The sequence below is a fragment of the Rhinatrema bivittatum genome, chromosome 1 (genome assembly GCF_901001135.1).
Source record: "Rhinatrema bivittatum chromosome 1, aRhiBiv1.1, whole genome shotgun sequence".
Taxonomy (NCBI): domain Eukaryota; kingdom Metazoa; phylum Chordata; class Amphibia; order Gymnophiona; family Rhinatrematidae; genus Rhinatrema; species Rhinatrema bivittatum.
In genome coordinates this window covers 532,622,932-532,635,971 of record NC_042615.1, presented here as the reverse complement: position 1 = coordinate 532,635,971, position 13,040 = coordinate 532,622,932, and the positions used below count along the sequence as shown (strand labels likewise).

The 13,040-nt window shown below is 46.8% G+C and overlaps 1 protein-coding gene across 7 annotated transcripts in view; it reads right to left on the bottom strand.

Annotated features, from left to right (window-relative positions):
- The window catches only part of JAK2 (Janus kinase 2), a 419,848-nt gene that overhangs the window by 8,810 nt on the left and 397,998 nt on the right, over positions 1-13,040 (bottom strand). Inside the window, exon 26 of one of the 7 annotated variants that reach the window (XR_003858317.1) lies at positions 4,581-5,008. The exons of the other annotated variants lie outside the window; for them this stretch is intronic. The gene's annotated coding sequence lies outside the window, so the exon portion shown is untranslated. The remainder of the gene's footprint in view (positions 1-4,580; positions 5,009-13,040) is intronic. 7 annotated transcript variants of the gene reach the window in all.

The following is a 13,040-nucleotide window of genomic DNA, read 5'->3' as shown; positions in this document are numbered from 1 at the left end:
GTAATCCAGAAAAGGGCATCGCCTCCTATCCCATTACTTTTTAGTTTTCTTAGAAGCCTCTCATGAGTTACTTTGTCAAACGCCTTCTGAAAATCAAAATACACTACATTTACTGATTCATCTTTATCCACATGTTTATTAACCCCTTAAAAAAAAGAAGCAGATTTGTAAGGCAAGACTTCCCTTGGGTAAATCCATGTTGACTGTGTTCCGTTAAACCATGTCTTTCTATATGCTCTGTGATTTTGATCTTTAGAGTAGTTTCCACTATTTTTCCCAATACTCAAGTCAGGCTCACTGGTCTATAGTTTTCCGGATCGCCCCTGGAGCCCTTTTTAAATATTGGGGTTATATTGGCCACCCTCCAGTGGGGCCTCAGAAAAAAGGTGGGTAACACAATGGACTGATTAAGGTGAAAATCAGTCATGACCTTAGGCAGGAACTTGGGATGCGTAAGCAGGACCACACAATCATGAAATAATTTTGTGTATGTCACCAAGGCCTGAAGCTCGCTGACTCTCCGAGCCAAAGTAACCGCCACCAGGAATAGAACCTTCCAGGTGGGGAATTTCAGCTCACAGGTGCGCATAGGCTCAAAAGGAGGATGCATGAGCCATGCCAGCATAATGTTAAGATCCCAGGAAACTACGGGGGGGGGGGGTGGCCCGCAGAGGTTGCTTTAGCTGCAGCAGACCTCGCATAAAGTGACTTAAGATAGGCTGGAGCAAGATGGGTGTGCCTGTAACACCCTGATGGTAAGCACTAATCGCGCTCAGATGGACTGATTGAGGTTGTTTTAAGCCTAGCCTTGGAAAGGTGCCACAAGTAGTCCAAGAATTTGGGAAGTGGGCATGTAAATGGATCTAATCCATTCCCTGCACTCCACACCGAGAACCTCTTCCACTTCAACATGAAAAACGACCTAGTGGAAGTCTTCCTGGAAGCTACCAGCACCTGGGTGACATTTTCTGAGAGATCCAGGGGCTGAAGGACTAGTCACTCAACATCTAGGCTGTTAAGGCTAATGCCCGGAGGTTCAGATGGCACAGAGTGCGCTTTGATTCTGTGTTATCAGATCGGGCGCAGTCTCCAGGTGGATGGGATCCCTGATCAACAGGTCCTGAAGGAGGGAAAACCAGACCTGCCTGAGCCAGTGCAGCGCGCTACTAGGATCATGGTCTCCTGGTTTCGCTGGAGCTTCAGAAGAGTTTTCATGAGAAGCGGAAGAGAGACCCATGCCCCAATGAAGGGTGAAGGTGTTAGAGGGCGGATGGCCGTCCGTTCTGAACAGTGGGCAAAAATTGCTCACCTTGCAGCTGAACGGGGAGGCGAACAGGTCCACATCCGGAGTTCCTCACAGGCGGAAGATCCAGTCCACCACTTTCGGGTCCAGTGACCACTCGTGCGGTTGAAAAGAGCAGCAGATGCCAGTTGATTCATCTGGGAGGCATCTCCCGCAACAGCTGCAGGAGTCGTCTGCAAACATGCAACAAAGTCTCGAAGCGGGAAAACACACAGTGAGATCCACCTACGATGTCTTAAAGACCACTGCCAGGGTGGCCGCTGTGAGCATCAGTGCCTGTAGGATGGTCTGGCTCTGTGTTTCCGACCTATGGCCAGAGGTCCAGGAGAAGTTGGCTGACCTCCCCTGTACAGGAAAGAATCTTTTTGGGGACAAGGTCAGGGATGTGGTAGACCAGTTGAAGGATCACCATGAAACTCTTCCACAGCTATCTGCCAGTGCTTTAGACCCGGTGTCCTCCGTATGGAAACCTTTCCGACCCAGTTCTAAGTGGTCTTTCTATAGGCAGCGGAAATATCTCCCTGCCTCTTGGACTCGCACACCCCGAACTGCTTCCAGGGGCTGTTCCCATCAACAGAGAACTCCTAGACCCCAGCAGGCCCCCCCAACAGGCCCCCGGCTACAGGGTTTTGACTGGAGGCGAGGGAGCATGAGTCAGCACATCGTACCCCTGCCACCCGATCTCCCAGTGGGGGGCAGACTTTTCTGCTTTGCCCATCATTGGTCGATCATCACCTTGGAGCGATGGGTCAACTCCCAAAATTCAGGGGGCCAAGCTGTTATATCTCCTCTGGTATAGGAGTTGGGAGACAATCTGCCTCTGGAGCGTAGCATCTGAAACATACCCACTGGAAGCGGGAAAGAGAATTGGCAATATTATTCTCAATGCCAGGAATGTGTGCTGCGCAGCATGTAATATTATAATGCAAGCACGTAAGCACTGTCTAATGAGTGCGCCAGCTTCAAAAGGCCTTGCAGATAGCCCATTGATCACCTGGATCACAGACATGTTATCTGATCTAAAAATGATGCTCGACGTGGACAAAACATTTCCCCACAGCTTAAGGGCAACAATGATAGGAAACAGTTCCAAAAATGTCAGGTCTCTGGTAATCCCACACTCTTGCCAACTTGGGGGTCAGAGTTCGGCACACCAGGCTCCTCTGAAATATATGACGAAACCTATGCTGCCTGAAGCATCTGTGAATAGCTCTAATTCGTTATTCTGCCGGGGTGGGGGGCCTGCCAAAACATCACTCCATTGAAATCCCAGAGAAAAATGTCCCATATATGCAAGTCCTGCCTGATTGGTTTAGTAACCCTAATGCGCTGATGTTTTTTGACAACACCTGCTGTGGCCAGGGATAACCTTGCAAGAAAGCACTTCCAATTGGTATAACCCTGGATGCAAAGCTGAGAAGCCCTAGAAGGGACTGAAACTGATGCAAGGTTGCTTTCCTGGCGCTACATAAGTCCCGGATAGCCTTGTGTAGTTTTAAAATTTTGTCACTTGGTAGTTTCATCAAGATCTGCGCTTCCACATCTAACTCTATTCCTAAGAAGATTATCGATCTGGAAGACCTTTCCGTTTTCTCCTTAGCCAGTGGGACACCAAACTCCTCCGTGAATGCGGCCAATAGGTGTTCGCAGTCTAGCGCATGCCTACCTATGAATAGGAAATCGTCAAGATAGTGCACCATCTGTATGGACCCCGAATGCTGCTCAACCATCCACTGTAGGAAGGAGCTAAACAGCTTGAAGTAGGCGCCTGATATCGAGCAGCCTAACGGGATGCATGTATCGAAATAGAATTGGCATCTAAATTGAAAATCCAGGAGGTGAAAGGATTCCAGGTGAACCGGAAATAGCCGAAATGCAGACTTTATGTTCATCTTTGCCAGCTCAACCTGGTCACCTGTTTCCCTGATGATTGCTATCGCTGAATCAAAAGATGCATAAGATACTGAATACAACAAATTGTCAATCAGATCATTCACAGAATTTCCTGGCAGATAGGATAAATTGTAAATGAGCTTGAACTACCCAGGCTCCTTCTTCTGGACCATTCCTCTCGGGAATATTAACATGTTCGTGAAAGGGAGGGGATGCGAAGGGGCTCACAATCTGCCCAATGCGACTTCAGAAGAGATTTTTTTCTCTGCCTCAGCCTCAGGCACAGATAACGATTGTGCAATGCGTATGGGAAGAATCTGAGCTGAGGGGGGTCAGAATGGCACGGAATAGGAAAACTGACCGTTAAACCCGCCATGAGCTCAGCAGCCTTACTCCACAGAGTGTAGAGCTGCAGCCAGGGCTTAATGGCATTAATGTTCACCGGTGTTGATGCTAAGGCCTTCAGCGCCGCGAACAGCGGTGGGGGGTTGTTGTCTACGATCTCTCTATCCTCGGTGTTGACTGGCCGGGTGTGGGCCAAGGCTGCAGGAGGAGAAAATGTGCTTGACTTTGCAGTTGGCCCATGTATAATGACCAGCACTGAATCGCCTACATAGTCTCTCCTCCCCCCAGAGGGCTGCGATGTTCTATCCCGAGAGGCACCTGTGTTGAACATTGGCCTCTCAGACAAGGAAGACCGGTGCGTCATCATCTCGTCTAGCCAAAGGTCCAACACCCTGTGCCTTCAGAAAATAGAGCTGTCTTGGGCCATGCTTCTCTGGAACTTAATGTCGTAATTCAACCAAGCTCAACAAACCCACTTATGTGCATTCATGATTGTGTCTAGGTATCTGATCAAGTAGGGGGGGGGGGGGGGCCTGTTCTGGATCATGCTCCACTACTACACACCCATGAATATGTGAAAGGCATTTACCCAATTGGGTATATTTTCTTAGAATTTTTGGTCTCTTCTCTTTTACATCACCCCTACCCTTCTTTTTACATGCTTCACTCTCCCCACTATCCAGGTCATTGATTAAAAGGGAGAATATGTCTATAAACTCCCATTTCCAGATTTTTTTTCTTAATTTTCCTGGGAATGCTGTGAGAGAGTATGCTAACCCCATACAAGACTTCCTCTTGAGCGTACGTGTAGATACCAACTGCCCAAGGGGGGCACCAGGAGGGTTTGCAGAACTCTGTGCCACCGAAGACCCGGCGTCTGTGCCAGAAACACTTGCGGCTGAACCAGCTCTACCGGATGACCATTTCTTCTTAAACGATTTTAATGCATACTGCATAACTGTGGCCAGAGCTAGCTCTTCTTCGCTACTGTCAGGGGACGAGTCAGTGTCAGAATTGCTCTGTGTGACTGCCGCCTTACCTCTGTCCCCAATTGGGGACTCGTATGGCTTTTTGGCGAGGAAGGATTATGGCCATCCTGCGGGAGACCCCTGCCCTTCCCATCTGTCGGCCCCCATCAGGGACTGCTGGGCTCATCATGTGTTGCCACAGCCAGTCTGTACCATGTGTCTCTGCCTGCTCACGAAGCTCCAACATGAGTTTTTGGATGTCTGACTGGCTTGTCCGGGGGGTGCCATTATTGGTGTGAGGGCGATCCCGATTAGACGATCATCTTCTTTGTGGCACCGGATCCGTGGTCTGGTTAGTCTTCTATCCCTTGGCTTCTCATTCTCCGGGGCTGCTGCCCTTGCTTTGTTTGCATGAAACTAGGATCGCAGTGCTGACGTATCCTCTCTCTTCGGAGCCATCCGAAATCCTCGCTGCTGCAGCTGTCTGGAAACTTCAATGCTGAAAGTGAAAGAAAGGAAAACGAGGCAGGAATACCTTTTAAAAAACATTTTTTTTCTTTTTGTACATGACTTCTCCCTAGCGCAACAGTGCCCTCCAACCATGAAGCATATAATTGCCCCAACATGGTGTGTTGCCATGACACGCTACATGTTGCGTCCCCCGCATGCTCAAGCATTAGCCCTTAACCACTGCTTCCAATTTCTATCTGCCCCTTTTTCCTTTTTTTATCCTATTGCCTTTCTTAACAATGACAGCTATGCCTCTGCACTGCCCCAACTAAAGATGGCCGTCAAGGGAAGCTTTCGTCCCTCGACCAAGATGGCCACCGAGGAAAGTTTTCTTCCCTCAACCAAGATGGCTGCTGCCTAACAAAGATGGCCAACTGAAGTCCCATCGGCACCCGGGTTGCTTTCCAATCGGGCTATTATGACCAACAACCCTGCTCACGCACCACTGCTTGAGCTCACTCACTGTGAGACCCGCTGCTGTTCACGTCACCTCTCGGCCTGATTTGGGCCGACTTGCAGTCGCCAGCCCCGACTTCATTGTGGCTGCCCGTGCCGATTTGCTGCGAGACTCGCTGCTGTTCGCGGCAACTCTCAGCCTAACCTGGGCCGATCTGCAGCCCATCCATCAGGACTGCAACCAAATACCCTGACCCAAATCCTGTGATCTCTGCTTCCCTGGCAGCCTGGATCGCCGCCATGTCACCCCCCTCCGGCAGCTGGCCTCCGGCAGTCTGCGATGTTGCTGTTTTTGAGATCTGGGCCCCAAAATACAAGCAGCGCCACGTGCCGCCATGGACTGGCCAAATGCTTTTTTTTTTTTTTTTTTTTAAATACAAGAGGGAAGGTGCTACCACCTGGTGGGCCCTCGCTCAGGCCGACAATAGGCAGAGGACGATGACCAATGCAGCAGGGTTGAGGGCAAGCAGCAACCCCTCACTGCCCAAGCCACCCAAAGCACCGAGAGAGAGAGAAAATGCAGGAAGAGAAAAAACTGCTGCCGGGCAGCCAACAGCCTTCCAGTTTTAACCCGCACCCAAGATGACTCGAGCGGATGTTGGTGAGCCAGGTAGTGATGCTGGCCGGGCAACAAGCAGGGGCAAAAGGGGAGCCCCTGGTAGCGAGGCACCTTTTTGAATTCCTTGCTTCGGCCAATTGCGAGCTGCCCGACCCTTCTCTCCTCCCTCTTTATCCCTACCCCCCTAACTTCGCCCTCTATCTGACCCTTACCCCATTGATCCTAATGGGCTACCCCTCCTTGACCCTTTTCTGCCCCTATTGTGCCTTGCTCCCTCATTCTGGTCACAGGGTCTTTATGATCTGTTTTGTCAATGGGCAATCCTTTAAAGAAATGCTTGCTATTCAGTTTCTACATTAAGACCGTGCAGCTGAAGAGTCTGCCACTTAAACTTCTATTGTTGTTCATGTTGTTTTAACTTCTGTGATGTATTCCCTCCTCATACACTCTATAACAAAAAAATCTTAAATCTTCTGTAGAATGGCATGCCGAACACCAGTGTTTAACTAAAGGAGCCTTATCTTTTCTTGTTCTCATGCAACTACATGTTCTATACTTTGAGTTTTAATTTTTTATGCTATACATATTGACTTGGACATTGTTTTGCATAAACTATGTGAATGGTGATACAATCTGTTAACTTGACCAGCTAATAACAAAGGGTAATCTATCCACGCCTGCAAAATGTTTGTATTTTTAAGCATCTCTCTATAATTTGCATGTTGTAATTTGTCTAGGTCCTTATATAGTTAAAGGCTGAGGTATTTAAAAGATTCTTGTGCCCAGCCTATTGGGAAGGTGTTCCACATACACTTTGGACTTCTGTTTTAGTGCTTCTGTTTTATCTAAATTAAGTTTTAAACCGGCTAGCACCCCATATTTATCAAACTCTTCTAACAAAGCCAGTAGTGACATTTCATCTCAGTTATGTGGGCAAGAATATCATCAGCAAATACAGATATTTTAAAAATTGGCGCATTATGTATCCCAAAAGGAATACTCTAGATAACTTCATTTTCTTTAATTCTTTTTAAGAGTGGTTCCAATGCAAGGAGAAATAGTAAGGGGGAGAGGGGATATTCCTGCCTTGTACCTCTCTGAAGTTCAAATATCTGACTGCACATCATTTGCTAAAATAGATGCTACTGGTCTACTCTAGAGAACTATTACATTAAAAAAATAACCTTCTATGCCCACTTCTTTCAAAACTGTAAACATAGAGGGTCATGTGGCGCTCTGCTCGGAGCAAGATGTGATTTGCTCTGCTCCGCGTGCCCTTTGGATGCCATTGCTATTCTTACAAGAACAGACATTCTTTTGCAATATATGAACACAGGGCTAGCTCTATAAAAATCGGGAGCATACACACACAGCATGCCCGCATGTCTTCCGGGCAGGAATAAAGAGAAAAAAGCAACAGGGAAGCTTCTGCCTAGAACCTGCAAAATGGCAAGCGGCCCCCCTCCACTATCAAGTTCGGCAATCGCCAATTTGTAAGCGGCGGTGGTAACTGCATGCCAACTGGAGTTTAAGAAAGTGTTTGACAAGTTGGACCACATCTCTGAAAGGATGGCAGCCTTTGATATTTGCCTCGGGGAGATGGAGCAGCGCGTCTCGGATAATCATGCTGTGGCCGCTAATGCGGGGGATCTCCAAAGTTCAGGCAGCCCTCAAGAAGCAGGAAGAACGCATTGAAGATCTCGAGAATCGCTCAAGACACAATAACCTTGATTTGTGGGCTTACCAGAATCTCTGCCTGAAGCCAAACTCGTCTCCTTCTTGGAATCATGGTTAACATTGGAGTTAGGGCTAAATTTAGAGAGGGGGCCGCTGCAGAGCGAGAGGGCACACAGGCTAGGTGGGAGGCAGGAAAAAACGGAAAGGTAGCGTATTGTTATCGCCCGCATCCTAGATTTTGGGCATAAAACTGAAATTCTCAGAGAGATGCGTGCCGGTAAGAAGTTGATGTATGAGAATAAAAATATTTTAATTTTCCAAGATTTCTCAGCCAAATTATCCTTACACAAAAAGGAGTTCTTTATAGTATGTACTCGCCTATATAAATTGGGCCTAAGGCCGGCGCTGATGTATCCTGTGCGCCTCTGGGTTCATTTGCCGGAGGGAGTGCAGTGGGTAAGCATGGCAACAGAGGCTTCCAAGCTAGCAGGTAGGCTGGAGCGAGAGAAGTTCAGCACTCCAGAGTGACAAAGTCGGTTCGTACTGCGGATGGGACTTAGCTCACAAACATCAGGCAACAAAAATGTGATGAGATCATAAAAGAGAATAATTTTAAGTGAGACCTAACAGATGGTAATAGATCAAGTTTGTTGTTCAAGAGATGATCATTGAGATCATAGATATGGGCTTCTTCACTTCTCTGTACCAGGAATGCAGAGGAGTCATCGTCAGTCTGGAATGATTTGGACATTATATTCAGACAGGACAAAAGTGAATATTACACCTCTAAGAATTCTTTTTTTTTTTTTGGTTAAAGGTTCTGTTGGGGGTCTCGTTTTCTAAGTGGAATAACTCCAATATGTCATTTTCCCTTACTGATGAGGAGAGGTGGCGAAGAAATGTGAGCATACCAACGATTGAACTTGTATCAACCTCTGGTTTCATCAAGTTTTGCTTTCTATTTTATGGTATCATTTTCATTCACAAATTGGGTTACAATTGGGGAGAGTTTATACACTTTTTATAAGTTTTTAATTATGTGTCAAAGAATGGCAGACCTATGGGGGGGCTTGAAGCACAAAGTGGTGGTGGTGACCTCACTAGTTCAGGTATTGCAGGGATTATGGGGGGGTTATGGGGGGAGAGTGACATAAGCCATTTTCTTGCTTTTGTTACATGCAGACCAGGTATACTCAAGAGCGTTGTTCATTTTCAAACCCAGGAATCCTTAGCTGGGAAGGAATCTGTTGATATTCATGGTGTATCATTTGCTATAAAAACCAGAACAACCTGACAACATTATGCCTAATGGGAAACTAAAATTGGTATCCTGGAATAAATGTGGGATAGGATCACCCATCAAAAGACACAAGATTCTTACTGAATTAAAGAAACTTAAGACAGATGTTGGGTTTTTACAGGAAACATCTTTCTGACTTAGCGGATCAAAAACTCAAGCGAGCTTGGTAGGAACAGGTCTATTATTCTTTGGGTACCACCAGATCTGTGGGAGTTGTAATATTAGTTTCCAAAGCAGAAGTATTAAAGGTTTTACAAGAAATGGCAGATCAGCACAGGAGGCACATTATTTTAGTAGTGGAACTGGGAGGGAGAAATTATTAGCAAAAATTATGGCTGAGTTTGACATGGTGGAATGGCAGTACCTTTTTACAGTCCTGCAGCATATGGGATTACAAGGTCTCTTTTTCGAGGGGGTCCATTTAGTATACTCTTCCCCATTGACAAAAATAGCAGTTAATGGTAGCTTGTCCCCGGCATTTCAGATCCACAGGGGCATTAGACAGGGGTGTCCTCTTTCCCCTCTATTGTTTTTATTGGCTTTGGAATAGTTACTGGTGGTGATCCAACTATCTCCGGAGATTCAAGGGTTAGAGTTGGGGACTTTACTTTTTAAATATGCAGCATTCGCAGATGACCTGTTGGTGTGTTTAACAAACCCAGTCCAATCATTGGGGCATTTACTTCACATGATGCAATTCTATGGTACATTTTCTGGATTCAGGCTAAACCGGGATAAATCCAAGGCACTGACTTCGCCTGACTCTATTAAGCAACATTGGACAGGATCTTTTCCTCTAAAAATGGGCAGGGGGCTCCTTCTGTTATTTAGGGATTATGATTTCATTGGACCTAACCAAGCTCTAGGCTCTGAATATTTGTCCTTTGCTGGTGGTCACACGTGATAAATTGGCGTTCTGGAAGGATCTACCTATTTCATTGGGGGGCGAGTTAGTCTTTTCAAGATGATTTTGTTCCCCAAATGGTTGTATATACTACAAACCATTCCCCTTTTACTACGCAGATCCGATCTGCAGTTATTGGATAAGTATTTGTTACAATTTGTGTGGGCAGGTAAAAAAGCTAGAATTGTTCTCTCCAGATTGAAACTGTAGTTGAAGGGGGAATGAGTTTTCCCGAGTATGCAAGAATATAATATAGCATGTTTTTTATGCATCATTCATGACTGGTTTTACGATGACTCCACTTATACTCATATAGAATGGGATAAGATACTATTTTGTAATCTGGACCTGCATTTCCTTCTGCAGACTTCATCACAAAGTTTGCCGCAGACCTAGCTAAACACTGGTTATTGGCTCCCATGCATTCCGCATGGTGGGTATTGATGAAAAGATTGTGTTTGTCAGCCTCATGTTCCCCTTACTTGCCTATACAGGGGAACTCAAACTTCCTAATTGGAATTGATATGGAGGGATTTCTATATTGGCAACTTAAGGTGATTACATTACTACAACATGTATTAATGCCAGAAGGGATAATTGTCTCTTATACAGAATTACAACAATTTGGGCTTAGATTGCAAGATTTTTTTCCCCTATCTCCAATTACGACATTACATTGCCTGTTAAAGACCTAGCATTGACGGTTACCCAAAGAATAGAGAACTTGTTCCATGTAAACCGCCTCCCCGGCGATAGTTAACTCTGTTAAATGTGAACCGGAGTGATATGTATTGTATACAGGAACTTCCGGTATATAAAAACCAAAAATAAATAAATAAATAAATGTAGAAAGGAGTAAAATTTCATTATCCCTATGTAAGAAAGGATTACAGGACTTGATGGGGGTGCTGGGGATAGAGGAGCTTGCAGCAAGATGGCAGGCAGAAGGAGGTTTACACTCGACCACTCAGATATTATTTTTATGCTTTAAAGAAATTAATCAGGTATCTTCTAACACAGTGGTTCTCAACCTTTTTTCGGCCGGGACACACCTGACAGATGGTTCTCAAGTGCGTGACACACTGAATATGTGACCGTCACGGGACAAAATGTAAATATACATTCTGCATCCTCAGAAACCACGTCAACCCCCAAAAATGGGTGCAGAGCAGAACTAGGGCATTACCCGTACAGCTCACCATACAAAAAAAGATATTCTGGATCTGATGACATCTCAGTAAAAGCAAAACAAACTCTCTTTACTGACAGGCACAATACCCCTCCTTATGAAAAGACAGTAATTTACCACTACAAATATTTAACCAGGCCCTAAACACTAATACACCTCCTATTGGGAAAACAGAGCAAGCCAAGCTGCTATAGATACCCACTTAGAAATAATTGTAAAACTATACTAATAAATGTTACAAAACAGCTGATGAACAGAATAACATCCAACAACTAAAAACTCATAAAAATTAATAAAAATTGTCTAAATATCAAAATATTTCAAAACAGCAGACACATCACATAATACCCAATAATTAAAATGGCAGTCAATCAAGAAAAATAAACTTAAAAAGCTGCCTTTACTTACCCTCTCCAGCAACTCTCCTACTCCTTTCCCTTGCAGACCAATAGCACTCACCAGAAGCAGCAGTGGCTGCTGAAGCTATGTCCTCACAGTCCTCTTCCTTAAGGCCCACAACCAGTCATAACTAGTCTCTGTCTCACACAGACTAGTAACTTCCCTAACTAGTATCTCTTCCTCACACACACACACCAGTCACCTCCCTGACCAGGCTCTGTCTCTCACACACACACCAGTCACCTCCCTGACCAGTCTTTGTCTCACACACACCAGTCACCTCCCTGACCAGTCTTTGTCTCACACACACACACCAGTCACCTCCCTGACCAGTCTCTCTCAATCACACACATGCTCTGTCACTTATATACAATGTCACACATACTCTGTCACTTACAATCACACACACTGCCACTCATGCACCATTGTACCACACACACACAAGCTCTCACTCATGCACCCAGGCACCCATTCTACCACAGGCACACAAGCTCTCACTCATGCAACCAGGCATGCATTCCAACACACACAAAGTTGCCACTCACGCACCCATTTTAACACACACACAAAGCTGCCACTCACGCACCCAAGCACTCATTCTAACATACACACACAAGCTCTCACTCACACACCCAGGCACCCATTCTACCACAGGCACACAAGCTGTCACTCGCGCACCCAGGCACCCATTCTACCACAGGCACACAAGCTCTCACTCGCGCACCCAGGCACCCATTCTACCACAGGCACACAAGCTCTCACTCATGCAGGCACCCATTCTACCACACTCCCACACGCTCTCACTCATGCACCCAGGCACCCATTCTACCACACTCCCACACGCTCTCACTCATGCATCCAGGCACCCATTCTACCACACTCCCACACGCTCTCACTCATGCACCCAGGCACCCATTCTACCACACTCCCACACGCTCTCACTCATGCACCCAGGCACCCATTCTACCACACTCCCACACGCTCTCACTCATGCACCCATTCTACCACACTCCCACACAAGCTCTCACTCATGCACCCATTCTACCACAGGCACACAAGCTCACATGGAGCCTCTTCTCATTGTTTGGCCCAATAAGCCTGGCCTCCACTTCTCAGCCGCCTCTGGCCTGACCTCCCACAGTGCAAAACATCTCTCCAGCCGCCTCCCGCGGTGCGCAGGGTCTCTCTGCTCTTCAGCCGCCAGCGGCACGCAAGTCTCTTCATTCTTCGGCCCCGTTGACGTCGGCGCGCAGCGTCTCTCCTCTCTTCATTCTTCGGCCCCGCTGGCGTCAGCGAGCAGGTCTCTCCTCTCTTCATTCTTCAGCCCTGCTGGCGTCGGCGCGCAGGTCTCTACTCTCTTCAGCTGCCGCCGGCAGCGCACAGCGTCTCTTCATTCTTCGGCCCCGCTGGTGTCAGCGCGCAGGTCGCGCCTCTCTTCATTCTTCGGCCCCGCTGGCATCAGCGCGCAGCGTCTCTCCTCTCTTCATTCTTCGGCCCCGCTGGCGTCAGCGCGCAGCGTCTCTCCTCTCTTCATTCT